This window comes from Camelus bactrianus, chromosome 4 (genome assembly GCF_048773025.1).
Source record: "Camelus bactrianus isolate YW-2024 breed Bactrian camel chromosome 4, ASM4877302v1, whole genome shotgun sequence".
Classification (NCBI taxonomy): domain Eukaryota; kingdom Metazoa; phylum Chordata; class Mammalia; order Artiodactyla; family Camelidae; genus Camelus; species Camelus bactrianus.
Window position 1 is genome coordinate 54802978 of NC_133542.1, and position 14504 is coordinate 54817481.

Consider the following 14504-nt stretch of genomic DNA (forward strand, 5'->3'; position numbering starts at 1 on the left):
ATCAGTAGCAAGACCTTGCACCAGAATTTGTTGCTTCATTACTTAGTGTCTGAGCCTAGAAGAAAACATGTAAATTACACAGAAAGGCACCATATTGTTGGAGGCAAATGAGACCTTCATTATCCCTGTGTGAACAGGGCTTAGCCAACAGAGCAGAGAGAAACAGTAAACCCATCAAGGTCTGGCAGCACAGATGGGCACTCAAGAAGTTTCCAGGGACCCTCAGAGCAGGGCCAAACGCTGTCTTTATTCAAGCAGTTAACACATGGCTGGGCACGTGGTATCCCTGACGATCTGCTTCTCTGCAGCCTTCTCCAGGGGAGGCTGATCATCTACCCACAATCATCACCACCATGCCGTTAAAACACATAGCCCACATCACCCAGGTGGTTCGTATTCTCCTAATCCCCTACTGCCATTGATAGGAATTTCCACACCCATGTTATTCAAAGACCCTCCTGTCTCCAGGAGTTGCAATTATAACATTGTGGAGGCTGTAGGCTATGCCATGTCTCCTATCCCCACCTCTCTTACATACTGACTATATTCAAATTTATCCCCTGAGTTTACTGGGAACCATGGCACCCAGTGCCTGGCATGAAGCAGATACTCACTCAGCTTTTGCTGAATGTTGGCATTGGCTCACAGCCTTACTCTCCACCTCCCACCCCATAGTTGCCATCTCAGATGCCCTCAAGATTTGTAAAAGCATCTTATCTTCCAAGGTCTTGCTTTCCCTATTTCCATATCCTTCTCTGCCATTCCAGGAACTCATGTTTATGATCAGCCAACATCTACCTCTAAAACCTTGACCTTGAAAAATCATCCATCTGACTCAATTTTTATTCCTTCCCCTCTCCCTTTCTTCACAAACTTGACCCAAACCGTCACCCCTCTCCTCAAGTCCTGTATTACATCTGTTCTCACTCTACCCCAGTCATCTCTTACATCCCATAGTAAAGGGCACCACATACAAATTCCCCCAGATCCCTTCGCAGTCAACTCCAAAATTAACTATATTTTCATCTGCTATTATTTCCTCTCTCGTGATCCCTTAGGAAAGGAAACGTCTTTTCAAAGTTAATCCCTCTGCTCTTGCATCTTATCATTATCTCCTTGAAATACTGCACGTTTCAGCAAACTGTCTCTTTCTTCCATGACTGTCTCTACAGTTACCTCCTATTTGTCAAGCCCAGTCAACTTTCAGTTCTTGACCTTAGTTGATTTATCTGAAGCTTTCGACAAGGTTGACCACATCCTTCTACTTAGAATCCTCTTCTTTGTCTTCTGAACTAGCATTGATCTTGGGTTTTTCTCTCATCTGGGCTGTTAGCTTTCTCTGGATCCTTTAGCTTTGGCCACTCTTTAAGTTCTGATATTCCTGGGGGATTTGTCCTGGATCCCCTTCTGGTCTCACTCTGTACCCTCTCCTTGGTTCATGGACACGCTCACATGGCTTCCACTCTATCTGTCCCTGTATCAGGACCCACAAAATCAGTACCTCCAGCCAAAATTTCTCCCTTAAGCTTCAGACCCAAATATCCAACTATACATGGAAACCACCTGGATTTCTCTCAGGCCCTCAGCACACTCCAGACCCTGTGCTGTCTCTTTCTCCATCATACCCACTCTGCTCCTGAATGCTCCATCTCACTAGATGGTCCCATCGCCCAACCAGCTGAGGCTCAGACATGGGAGTGACTAGGCCACAACCTGGTCTAGTGTTTTTCCTTCTCTCACTGAGACTGGGTGAGGAAAAGCTGGGCCACCATGGACTGACTGCAGCAGTTAGCTTTAACCTGAACAAGGAGGCACTTTCATCCGGGACAGAAAAGAGACTGTTACTAAGAAACAGACTGGGAGGTGGGGCCTCTGGGGTCTTGAAGAGAGAAAGGAATAGAAGTTGAGAAATGATCTCTGGTATTTAGCCAACAGGAGGGTCACGTTGTTGATCAACACCACTGAAGAGTTTCCATCAGTGTGCTCTGTCTCCCTGACAACTTAACCATCTCGCCATAGTGACCCTCACCTCTTCCTCCCTTGTGCTTTGGGATTTATGCACATGTCTCAGATCCTCCAGTACGCTATGGGCTCTGGAATGACGAGGCCACGTCTGATTCCTGCTACTCACCCAATAAACAAAGCCTGACACTAAGGAGGGACACAAGAAGTGTTTGTGGAATAGAAGGATAAATAGATGGTTAGGTAAATGAATAAATGTATGAGGAAAGGAAAGAACGAGTGAATGAATTAATGGATTGAGTTGAAAATGAGAACCCACAGATGATGGTAAGAATCCCAAGCAGTCATTATAGACAGTGATGAGATAGTATTCACTGCAGAGCATGACAGACAGAATAAACCCACTGAGATTAAGATGATGCCAAAATGCAAATACGGTTCCAGGTCTGAAAACAGAGAAACACTCCTCAGGTCCCAATAACCCCCATGTTTAATCCCAATAACCCTAGAGTCACCATATGTGGATGTGGGTACTGGTTTTCTGGAACTGTTCACTTTTATAAAGTCCTAATTCTTCCTCCTAATCATTAATAAACAGCCACAACACAACACTGTAATGGAGAATAATTGTGGCACACTCACAAGGTGCCATGCATTCTTCAAGTATCTCATGTAATTCTCACACAACAACAATATGAGACAAGTATTTATCCCATTTTATAGATGAGGAAAATGAACCTTAGAAAAGTTAGCTTTCTTAAGGTCACTCATCCACTAAGTACCAGAGCCAGAATTCATCAAACCCATGTCATCTGGCTTCAGAGCCATCTCTCCTAATCACTCTCCCATCAAGCTTTGCAGCAACACGTTCCCATGGCTGGCTATGACAGTAAGTGTCCATTCATTGAGTACTTGCTATGTGATGCGCCAAGCACCCTATGGCCACTGAATCTGTGATAATCTCACGCCCAAGGCATTATTTTGGTCCTCATTTTATATGCTACTTATGTGTATATATATTTTTTATTAAAGTATAGTCAGTTTACAATGTTGTGTCAATTTCTGGTATACAGCACAATACTTCAGTCATATAGGAACATACATATATTCGTTTTCATATTCTGATCCTCATTTTATAAACAAAGATGCTAAGGCTCATGGGCTCAAGTGACACCACTAGAAAATGGCAAAGCTAGAATCTGAAACTGAGTTGGTTTATTGCAAAACCCATGCTCTTACCACAACATACTACATCCCAGTAGCAGCACTTGTAATTTTTTCTCTTGTTCAATAGATGGTTGTGGGGTCATAGAAGGAGCCCTGTATTTGAAACTGGATTATCTGTGTTCTGGTCCTGTTTCCTCCATTTAGGTCCACACCTTGGACAAGTCATTCAACGTTGCTGGGTCTGTTTCTTCATCTGTAAGATAGAGTAAATGATGCCCCTTGTTGAATGATGGTGAGGGTTAAATGAGAAGTCAATGTTGATGAAGGCACTGTGCAAACCTTTACTTCTGTGAAGTAGAATGGGGTAGATAGATGTGATCATGCTCGTCCTGGGAGTGGATAAAATGAGTCTCCCAGAGATTAAGTGTCTGTCTGGTCTAACAATCTCACAGAGAAGCCGTTCATTAGACCACGAATCAAGCCCAGATGTCCCAAGGCAGCAGTCTAAGTGCCTTCTGCTAGCTGGCCAGGGATGGTTATTTTGCCAGGATGAGGTTCTGCCAGCCCCACAGTGCTTCTTCAGTTTCAGTGTACAGCATCTCTTCCCCCTCCCACACCACCTCGCTCTTTCACGGCCCCTTGACATTCAGGGTAAAAGTCTTTTCCCATCTTTCCTTGGCTTAACTGTTGAATTAAGTGGTCTTGTTCTGTTAAAGAGTCCTTTCCAGGATGAGCAGTCTGAGAGGAGGCAGCATGAGTCTGGTCAGGCATGCTTGTCAAGTGCAGGAGACCATCTGCTAATGAACATCCATCGTTTTGGAGCTGCTTGGGACTAAGCCATTATCTGTGTGCTCTTCACCTGACCCTTTATGGGCCAAAATTCATTCATTCCAATTCCAGGCTTAACTAGGAAGGCTTTACAACTCCTTTCTCCCCTGGTGTCATTTCTCTTCAATCTCCAGGACCCATTATGCAGCAATTTTGCTTTCTCCAATTTCATTTTCACTTTCAAAGTGAATGTCATTTGTCAGGCAAACCACATATTCTTTGGATCCCTATCTGTTAAATTATTTCTGAACTTGACTTTTTTGGGGGCCCCATTCTGGCTGACCTAAATTCTTCTCTGTCTTCTACCATTTCCCCCTTCTCTCTGAAGGCAGCCAATTGTGGCTTCATTGCCTAAAGAAGCTGTTTCTGGAAGCACTTATCTGTTACCCCAGTTGGAAAGTTATCATTCCTATCTAAATTAGCTAGTGTGATCTTTTATCTGAACTCCAGGCAGAACTGGTCCTTTGTACGAGAACACCCCATCAGGCTTCAGACCCATCCACAACATCATTCTCAGATGATTCTCTTTGGAACTAAGATTCAAATGTTTCAAATGCAAAGATCATTTCTGCAGCCCCTTTTTAAAAGAGCATGCCGCTCTTGCAGAGGTGATGCCTGGAATCCCAATTAGGCCAGCTCTTGCCCCAAGACCATCTCAGAGGAACTGTCCTATGGGTCTTTTCTGCCCTTGTATTGTCAACTATAGAGAGAATGCGTGATGGGGGCAGGGTAGGGGAAGCAGCCTCAGAGTAGCAAGGAATGATTTCACACAATTCATCTCCAGGGGTAGCAGCAAAAAGATGGTGCAGTGAAACCATGACAGTTAACATATGTCAAAACTGATCTCACAAGGGGGCTGGCAGCCTTCCTCCACCCCAGGTTGGACAGACAACGGGTAGAGTGTTGAGCTGGGTTGGAAGTACCCCGATTCCAGAGGACGTGACACATGTAAAGTCCACCAAGAATAACCAAGCTGGAGAAGAGACCAAACTGTGCAAAGGATGGTTTAAAGAACTGGAATGTTTAGCCTGGAAAGGAGATCTTTTGCGGGGATAAGCAGGGTGGAAAATTTTATCTCAGACTGCTGTTTTACAAATTAGAAACCTGAGACTTGGAGAGCACAGACCCAGGGAATAACCAGAGTGAACTACCAGAGTGAACTTTTTAAAGAACAAATGAGATCATTTTGCTTTACCGCTTAAAACCCGCCAATGACTCTCACTGCTGTTAGAATAAAGGGCCAACCCAAAGCCACAACTCCAAGACCCCACATAATGGTGCTGGCCCCCCTGTACTTAGGAGAGGAGCAGCTAAGATGGTGCAATCAAGAGATCCCCTGCTACCATGGTTTAGACAAGTAGAAGTTGATTTCTTTACCTTATTATAAACAACACTACAAGTTGCAGACCAGACCAGGCTTCAGTAGGAGCCAGTGAGCAGAAACTGTCAGCTGAATCTCCAGGAACATAGCCATGAATGAAAAGGAAAAAAAAAGATGCTTGCCTACTTCATCTACACGGAGGAGAGTAACAAGAGTAGATTGGACCAGAAACTGGAGGGTGGCCAACAGCTCGAGTAAGGATGAAGCACGTTTTAAAGGGAGGAGGTATGATGCTAATGCACAGGTGGTATGTGCTACAGTGAAGCACATGAAGACTGTTCAGTTTGGTTGTAAATAGAAAAGTTTGAATGATGAAAAAAAGTCAGAGATGAGCTGTCGAGGGCAGGCCAGGAGGCTCTGTCATTCATCAGGTGGCTTCTGTATCTGGGTGTAGATTGGTACCTCTAGAAGCCTTTACATTTCAGTGTCTAAGTATCAGCTCCTTGGGGAGGCACCCCCTTGTACCCCCATCTAAAGGCGCTGGCCCACCATATCTCATCATATCTCAGCTTGACACCATGCTCACTTCTTTCACAGCACTTACACAACTTCTACTTTTTCATTTGATTTAATTATTTTGTCTACCTTTCCTCCTCATCCCCACCCCACTAGACTATAACTCCATGAAAGTAGAGTAAGGATCTTGTATGTCCTGCTCACACTACCTTATTAGTTCTCTGTTACTGCTTAACAAGGTGCCCTAAAACAGTAGCTTAAAATACTAAACATTTATTATCCACAGTTTCTGTGGGTCAGGAATTCAGAAGCAGCTCTAATAGGTGGTGGATAGGAGTCTTTCAAGATGTTGCAGTCTATCTGTCAGATGGGCTGCAGTTATCTGAAGGCTGGGTTGGGGCTGAAGAATCTATTACAAAATGGCTCGCTTGCATGGTGTTGGTAGGAGGCCTCAGTGCCTTCCCGCCTGGGCCTCTCCAAGCACTGCTTGAGCATCCTCACAACATGGCAGCTGGCCTCCCGCAGTGTGAGAATTCCAAGAGGAAGCAAAGCAGAAATCACTGTGTCTTTTACGACCTGGCATGGAAGTCACAGACTGTCATTTCTATAATATTCTATCATTCACACAGGTCAGCTCTAGTCTCTGTGGAAGGGAGCCACACAAGAGTGTGACTATCAGAAAACAGGGATCATTGTGGGCCATCTTGAAGGCTGGCTAATACTGCTCCATCCCTCAGCAGCCAACATAGTATTGGCATACGGTAGGCACTTAACGTAATGGTTGTTCAATGAATGAACAAAGGGTGAGAGCTTAAGTAAATTCAAAACTATCAAGATTAGTAATTGAACATAGTCTTGAAATCAAGTCTTCAGTCTCCTGCTAAGTGCGCCTTCCCTACACCACAAGGCCCTCGTTAGGCCTCTGCCCACCATGTTCTGTCTTTTCCAGGACTCTGGTGTGCAGGCCTGTCTCTCCCAGCCTGCATCAGCCTGCAACCCAGCCTGATGGCCTCTCCAGCCAAGACATGCATTTGCTGGGATATATCTTCGCTTTCGTGCCTGGCAAGGAGAGAGCAGGAACCCTGGGAGGCTGAGGGGCTGTGAAGGCCTGACAGATTCACAGGCAGTGTTTGACAATCTAAGGCCAAGGTTTGAAACTTCAGTGTTCAGAAGAATCAGCCAGGGAGTTGGGTGACATGTCCAGAGTGGGACCCAGGACTCTGCAATTTGGTGGGCTGGTGGGAAGTTCTCACTGTCAGTTACAGGACAAGTGCTCCCACTGCTCAGGCTCCTTTGCACCAAGGCGCACATCCTTCCTGAGTGTGTCCATAGAGGGGTGGGTGGGCTTGGGAAGAGGAGGCCCAGCCATAAAGCTGCCAGGGTAGGAGAATTTATATAAGCTCACCAGGAAAATTAAGCCTGGGGACAGAGAGCAAGAGGACAAGAGGTTCCTTAGTAGTTCATTTGTGTGAAACACAGATGTTGGGTGGTTGTGTTTTTTAGATTTTTTTTTTCTGCAGGGACTCTGTGTGTGTGTGTGTGTGTATGTGTGTGTGTGTGTGTGTGTTTGTGTGTGTGTATGTGTGCGTGTGTGTGTGTGTGTGTAAGTTAGCTTCCTCTGGTATCCAACCGGGATTTGATTCATTTAACTTGTTCAGAGTCAGTTGCAATAAACCAGGTGGTTTTGCATTGCTCATGCAAATTACTTTCTCCTCACACATGGCTATAGTCCCAGCTGCCAAAATGTTGTCATGTTCTTGTCTCCAGAGCCTTAATAAGAAGCAAAACTACAGCCTGCAGCATGTATGTTCTCAACAGTCTCTGTGGTCATCACTGAGCCTGTGGTCACTGCCACCCTCATCGGTGGGCCAGTTCAAGCCAGGAGAAGAGGTGTACAGATGCCAGTGGGGCTGAAGGGCCAGGGCTCTGGCGCCTGGGCTCACAGATTTTGCTGACCTACTCAGAGTACCCCTTATTAGAGCCAAAAGAACCTTGAGTATGGAGACTAAAATCTCCAATTCCAGTCCTGCCTTTCTATTACCAGCTGGATTTGGGCTTGAACTAACAGTGGCCTAGTGCCCCAGTTCTTGAAAGAATTAATAAGACAATCAAAGTCAACTTCTCTGTTTTCACTTCATGGTGCAGAAAAAGATATTTGTACAGTACACTGGGGAAAATGTGAACGGTTACCTGCGGCCAAAGATGATCTCTAGAGGGTTTTAATCACTCCAGCCTCTGACCATACGCCCTATGGAAAAAGTAAACTGACTGCTCACCCAGATGAGGAGCCCTTGCAGCAAGAGGATTACACTTACTCACCCTGTGGACTCTTCCATGGTCATGTATCTTGCTTTGGCCAATGAGATGTGAGCAGAAAAAACATGCTACTTCCAAGCAGAGTCTTTCAGAGCCAGTACACACTCTGCCTTGCTCTTTCCCTCTATTACAGAGACCAGCAATGTTCTGGATACCGAAGTGAAGACTGTATGCCATATGGCCATTGGAGCAGAGCCACAGCCAACTCACAATGGCCACAGAACATGAGCAAGGAATGAACTTCTTTTGTTTTAAGAGATTTGGGTGTTATTTGTTACTGCAGCAAAACTCATGCCATCCTGACCATGCCGTGACACATCCAACGGGACCCTTTGTTCCCAAGGAAAACTCCAGTTCACTGAGAGTACAATGTTAGGCACTCGCATATACAAGCAGCAATGGAGGATGCATCATTTTTTCGAGTTTCTATCAGTGCTGTCCTCTGTGGGGTTCAGCTTAATCACCAAGCTTGTAAAGAGATGACTGAAAATTGTAGTTACCATATCCATGCAAAAGGAGATCATCTCTTTCTATGCCTCTTTCATAGACAATTAAAATTTCCCAGAAGCTCAGCTGAAGTTTCTGTAGCATATAATTATAACAATAATAAAGAGCATGGCTACAGTCACCTAGTATGAGTCCAAGTCCTGACTGGGTGACCTTGGACAAGGGGTTTAATCTCATTTCTACATCTGTAAAATGGGAATAACAATAGGACTTAACTCAATGGATCGATGCAAGGAAGAAAAAAGTTAGTACCTGTAAGGGTTCTGGACCAGCACCTGGCACATAGTACACATTTTGTACATGTTAGTAGTGAACATCTGATGTATTCTTGGCTTCCCGTTTTATAGCTTTTCACTAGAAATCTTCTAATATTATAAGTCCCACCTTCATCTCCCTTACAGCAAATTTATCTTTGGCCAACCTTAACCCAGAATTATACAGGGAAGGGAACTCAGGGAAGCATAGTTCCAGCTTAGCTAGATTGACACAAAGCACAGCTACCACAGTCTGGAAGGGCAGAGATGTCAGACTGTGCTGCCAGGCTAAGGGTTTAGGGGACAGAGAAAAGTCTCAGAAATTTTTTGTTTTCAAGTAGACATGGCTTGATCAGCTTTGCATTTAAAAAGATCTCCTAGAAGAGTGTGGAGGTTCTCTAAAAAACTAAAAATAGAGTTACCATATGACCCAGCAATCCCACTTCTGGGCATATATCCAGAGAAAACTCTAACTCAAAAAGATGCATGCACCCCAGTGTTCATAGCAGTGCTATTTACAATAGCCAAGACACGGAAGCAACCTAAATGTCCACCAATGGATGAATGGATAAAGAAGATGTGGTATATACATACATACATACACACACACATACACACACACAATGGAATACTACTCAGCCATAAAAAAGACTAAAATAATGCCATGTGCAGCAACATGGACAGACCTAGAGATTACAATACTAAGTGAAGTAAGTCAGACAGAGAAAGACAAATATAATAAGATACCACTTATATGTGGAATCTAAAAGAAAATGATACAAATGAACTTAGTTATAAACCAGAAGTAGACTCACAGACATAGAAAACAAAATATGGTTACCAAAGGGGAAAGGGGTTGGGGGAGGAATAAATTAGGAGTTGGGGGTTAACATATACACTCTACTATCTATAAGACAGATAAATAGCAAGGACCTACTGTATAACAAGGGAGTTATATTTGATATCTTGTAATACCCTACAATGGAAAAGAATCTGAAAAAGAATATATATATGTATATGTATAAGTGAGTCATTTGCTATACACCTGAAACTAACACAACATTGTAAATTAAATTTTACAATTGAAATTTTATTTCAATAAAAATAAATAAATAAACAAACAAACAAACAAATAGGATTTCCTAGGTGCCAGGGTGAAGAATAACTGGGGGGGCAGGGGTGGGAACAGGAAGCAGGAAGAGCCAACTGTTGCCATATTTTGTAATTTCTAAGGTACAGCTTCAAATCTTGTGGAACAAGGTGAGATTAAGAATGCACAAGTAAACAATTGCTAGGGTAATTTTACTAGTGATTCTGATACAACACAAAACAAAATGTATGTGCACACACCAGATTAAGGTACTTCTGTTTTAAAGAGGCATTCAGCCTGCTTAATTAGTTTCCTAAAAGGTAGTGTTGTTATCGATTTCATTCTGAATTTTTGCCGTGAAAATTTGTCAACTGATCAGAATAACTGACTTCTACTTTCTCCTCATGTACAATGTAGAAAAAAGCTGTGAAAGATGTTGAATCCACTTTCCTAGAACCAAAGAGCTTTTTGACTGATGGCTTTAGACCCATGTGTAAAGTTCAGCTCTGAAAAATACATTTGGAAGTAGGAGAGAAGGAAACAGTCACCTCATGGAACATCCCTCTGCACTGAGTATCCATCCACATGTTCCCCTCTCTCCCCTGGCTTTCTTTGCGATCGCTTGGGCTTGTGTGGCCAACGGATGTGAACATACCTGGAGCTGGGGTGCCTCCTTTTGTATTCTATTCCCTACCGGTTGACATGGAGGTGACAGATGACAGAGCTACAGGATGAGGAGTGTTGTCTGACCAGGATGGGACTTCATGTGAATAGAGAAATGAGTTTTCACTATGAAAAATAATTGGGGATTTGTTACCTCGGCACGGCCTAGCATAGCCTGACTAAAATATTTGCCAAAGGCTGTATTAGGCACGTTCACACCTGCTTTCCTCACTGAGCCAGCCCAATGAGCCCATGATAAACGCAGGGCTTAGAAAGGTTGTGTAGCTTACCTAAGCTCACATAGCTTGTGAGTGGCGCTGATGGAACCTGAAACAATCGTATGGATCTAAAACCCATGATTTTTCTATCATAAATATGCACCATACCATAGCACGTCCTAGTACCTTCCCACTAAGGACCCTAAAGGACCTGGCCATGGATGGACAAGAGGTATTGGGAAAGACGCAAAGCTCCAGTTGGTCCAAGGCCCTCACCAGGTCTCCAAGTCTTCAGCTTTGCCTCTCTGACTTCTCTTTCAATTTTCTTCCCCCGTTAATTCTAGAGGCAAAGTAGCACTGTGGTTAAGAGCGTAGATTTCTTGGAGTTCTACCGCTCACAAGCTGTGTGACCTTGACCAACATACTTCACCTCAGCAAGCTTCAATTTCCTCATTAGCAAAAAAAAAAAAAAAAAAAAAACCAAAAAAAAAACCAAAAAAAAAAAAAAAACGAGGATAAAAGTACCTACCTCATAGGGTGGCTAAGGACTACATGAGATGGTGTCTGCAAAGTACTCAGTGTGGGGTCTGGCAGATTAGAAGTAGCTGGTGAACAGCAGCTAATAAATGTGATAGCCCAAAGCAGCCATTCATTTTAAGGAGCAATAGATTATTTCTTCCAATACATGCTTTCTCCAGGAGCTAACTGTATAGATGGCCTCAGGGCACAGTGGGACCACAGTCCCAACCTCAGAGCAAGGGGGTGCATTTTGTCAGCTTGCTCTCCTCTCTCTTGATTAAATTCACGCTTACACTTTGTTCCCATGGCTAGCTGCTGTCCTACTAAAGACTCTGGACCTGGCATCGGGCAGGCTGTTCATCTAAAGAGTGGAGCCTCCTCTAGAACAGAGGTCCCATCAGGAATCTCAGGACCCTCGAAATCAGTTCCTCGCCTGCAAAATGGGAATGCTGTTGTCTACTTTGCTGGGTTTACAGGGGAAATCAAAGAAAACCCCACTGCGGAGAGCCTGTGGCACAGTTTCTGGCACGGAACAGGCGTTTTGTAACTGAGCCATCTAAGTCTCATCGCCTCAGACGGGAGGCTGGGAGACACACACAGCTTTCATTTATTATTATTATTATTATTATTATTTTTTTTTTTTTAATTATGGTAAGAACACTTAACATCTACCCTCAACAAAAATTTAGGTGCACCATTACAGGAATGTGATCTAGGGGCACAGTGTCTACAGCAGATCTCGAGGACTTGATCATCTTCCACAACTGAAACTCTGTGTTCATTGAACAGCACCGTGCCCTCCCTCCTGCCCCCAGCCCCTGGCAACCACCATCCTACTTTCTGCTTCTATCCATTTGACTGTTCTGTAGACCTCATACAAGTGATATCATGCAGCATTCGTCTTTCTGTGACTGGCTTATTTCCCTTGGCATAATATCTTCAAGGTTCATCCATGTGTCGAATATGGCAGGATTTCCTTCCTTTCTGACACTGATTAAGATATCCTTTTGGTAGTAATGAGAGAGAAATGAGCATTTTCTTTTCTCTTAGGTATTTAATAAATTTTAACTTGAAATTGGACATAGAATTTTGTTAACTAGGTAACTTAGAAAATTCAAATAAACCCCCAAAAGGGAGAAAAGAAAACCACGTGTAACTTGGACAGCAGAGATACTTAGGTACCTTTCCAGACATTTTTCTAGGTGTGCATAATTGTTACAAGCATCATAATGCATATTGATTTATAACCTGCTTTTTGCTCTTAACTATGTTTTGATCTGTCCTTCCACATCAGCAAGTGTCTAAAACCTGTTACTACAACAGCTGCATAGTATTCCACTGCATGGAATAAACTATAGGTGGTTTCCACCTTTTTGCTTTTGCGATGAACCCTGTGATCCTCAATGCTGAAATAATCACAAGACAAAGCTTTATTAACTCTGCTGTCTAATTTCTGTCCCCACTCCTGAATCCCTTGCTTGTCCCTATTATAAATAATTAAAATGTTTTCCAGTTAAACTTGCCTAGTTACACATTAATGGTTCCCAAGTCAAAAGATCATTGCTGAGCTTCATTACAACAGAGACACTTGTTCACAAACACCCAAATCAGAAACACCATAATCTACAGACTGAAATTCACAGACCAGAATGATCTTCTCCAACAAACAGATGTCAAGCAGGGTCTCCTTTGGTAAGGCAGAAATTACATTATACTTAATAATTCAGACAGGGAGAAGGAGTTCCAAAATAAGGGAATCTGTGAAAACAGTTTCTAAATGGTAAGCAATATTGGAAAGTGGACAGGGCATGAGATGAGTCAGACCAAATGAGGTTAACATTGACACTGACCCTTATTTGCTGTGTGCTCTTAAGCAATTTACTTAACTTCTCTGAGCCCCAACTTCTTTACCTGTAAAATACTTATTGATATCTACTGTAGCATTGTTGTAGGGATTAAAATGAGCATGGATAACATCACTGCTTTATTTGGCCACAAATTAATAGAGATAAAGAGTAAACTCCCCTCTTCCCATTCAGAAAGCAAGAGAAGGGCACTAGGAGTGAAATCTCCCCTTCATGACTGTTAAGACACGGAGAACAGCTAGAGGCAACGCCCTGTCCAACTTGGAAGAAACTGTCTCTTAGTCCAACTCTATCTTTGATATCTCAGGCCAGTAGGTTCTCCACAAATAGAGCAGCTAAAGAATTTACATCCACATTGGGACACTTTGAGACTGAACTGGGGCACTATAAATAGTTAGCAGGGACAGCAGGTGCGCTTTCCCAGGCAGACCTGTAACCCTAGTACTAACTGGATAGTGACCAGTCTACATGGAGCGAGTGGGAAAACCAGATCATTTCATTTCAAAATACTCATATAAGTTGTCTTGACTGTTCCCTAGGTGACCAAGAAAAAATTACTCAATCATAGATAGAAGTATGAAAAAAGTTTATTTGGCCTGTACAGAGTAACCCTTTGGTGCCATCTCTTTGAGTTGTCACTCCATTATCAGTCCTCTTAGGGCTAAGAAAATGTCTTTCTCTCCCTGATAAATTTTGCGCAATCTTATAAGATTTGTGTCTTCCATTTATTTCATTTTTTGACACATCCATTATATGTCAAGCCCTAGCCTAAAATTATAGGAACTAGAGTATCTGCTTTTAAGAAACTCACAATTAAGTCAGGGAGATGAACATGGAAGCCATTCACAAAAATGTACAACGTGAAAAATTCCAACATGGCAGTGTGTGCAAAGCACCATGGGACCCAGAGAAGAGGGTGACTGACTCTTGCCTAGAAGGCTTCACAGCAGTGGTACCATTTGAAGCATCTCAAATAATATTTTTCTAAGTGAAGAAGTGTGGGGAGTACGTTCTGGGGACAAGTTTAAGGAAGTCTGAATATATGGAATGTGTGAGGAACTGCCCACGGTACAGTGTGGCCGGGGCCTGCCGTGAAATAGAGTGAGGGTGGCCTCCAGACTCTGGGTTCCTGCAAGCCTCTCCAGCAGCGGAATCTAAACTGAGCAGCCTTCCAGCTCCTGACTCCTCTCTAACAAAACTCCCAATGGCCCCAGAACTTTCTGCAAAGCTCCAACACAATTTCTTTGAACTTCTTTAACAATAATGCTGAAGTATGTT

The 14504-nt window shown here is 43.3% G+C and overlaps 1 long non-coding RNA gene across 2 annotated transcripts in view; it reads right to left on the minus strand.

Annotated features, from left to right (window-relative positions):
• The window catches only part of LOC123612847 (uncharacterized), a 204745-nt gene that overhangs the window by 72920 nt on the left and 117321 nt on the right, over positions 1 to 14504 (minus strand). Inside the window, exon 4 of one of the 2 annotated variants that reach the window (XR_012506492.1) lies at positions 3023 to 3382. The exons of the other annotated variant lie outside the window; for it this stretch is intronic. This is a non-coding gene — a long non-coding RNA (uncharacterized LOC123612847). Of the gene's footprint in view, positions 1 to 3022; positions 3383 to 14504 lie in introns of those variants that run through there. 2 annotated transcript variants of the gene reach the window in all.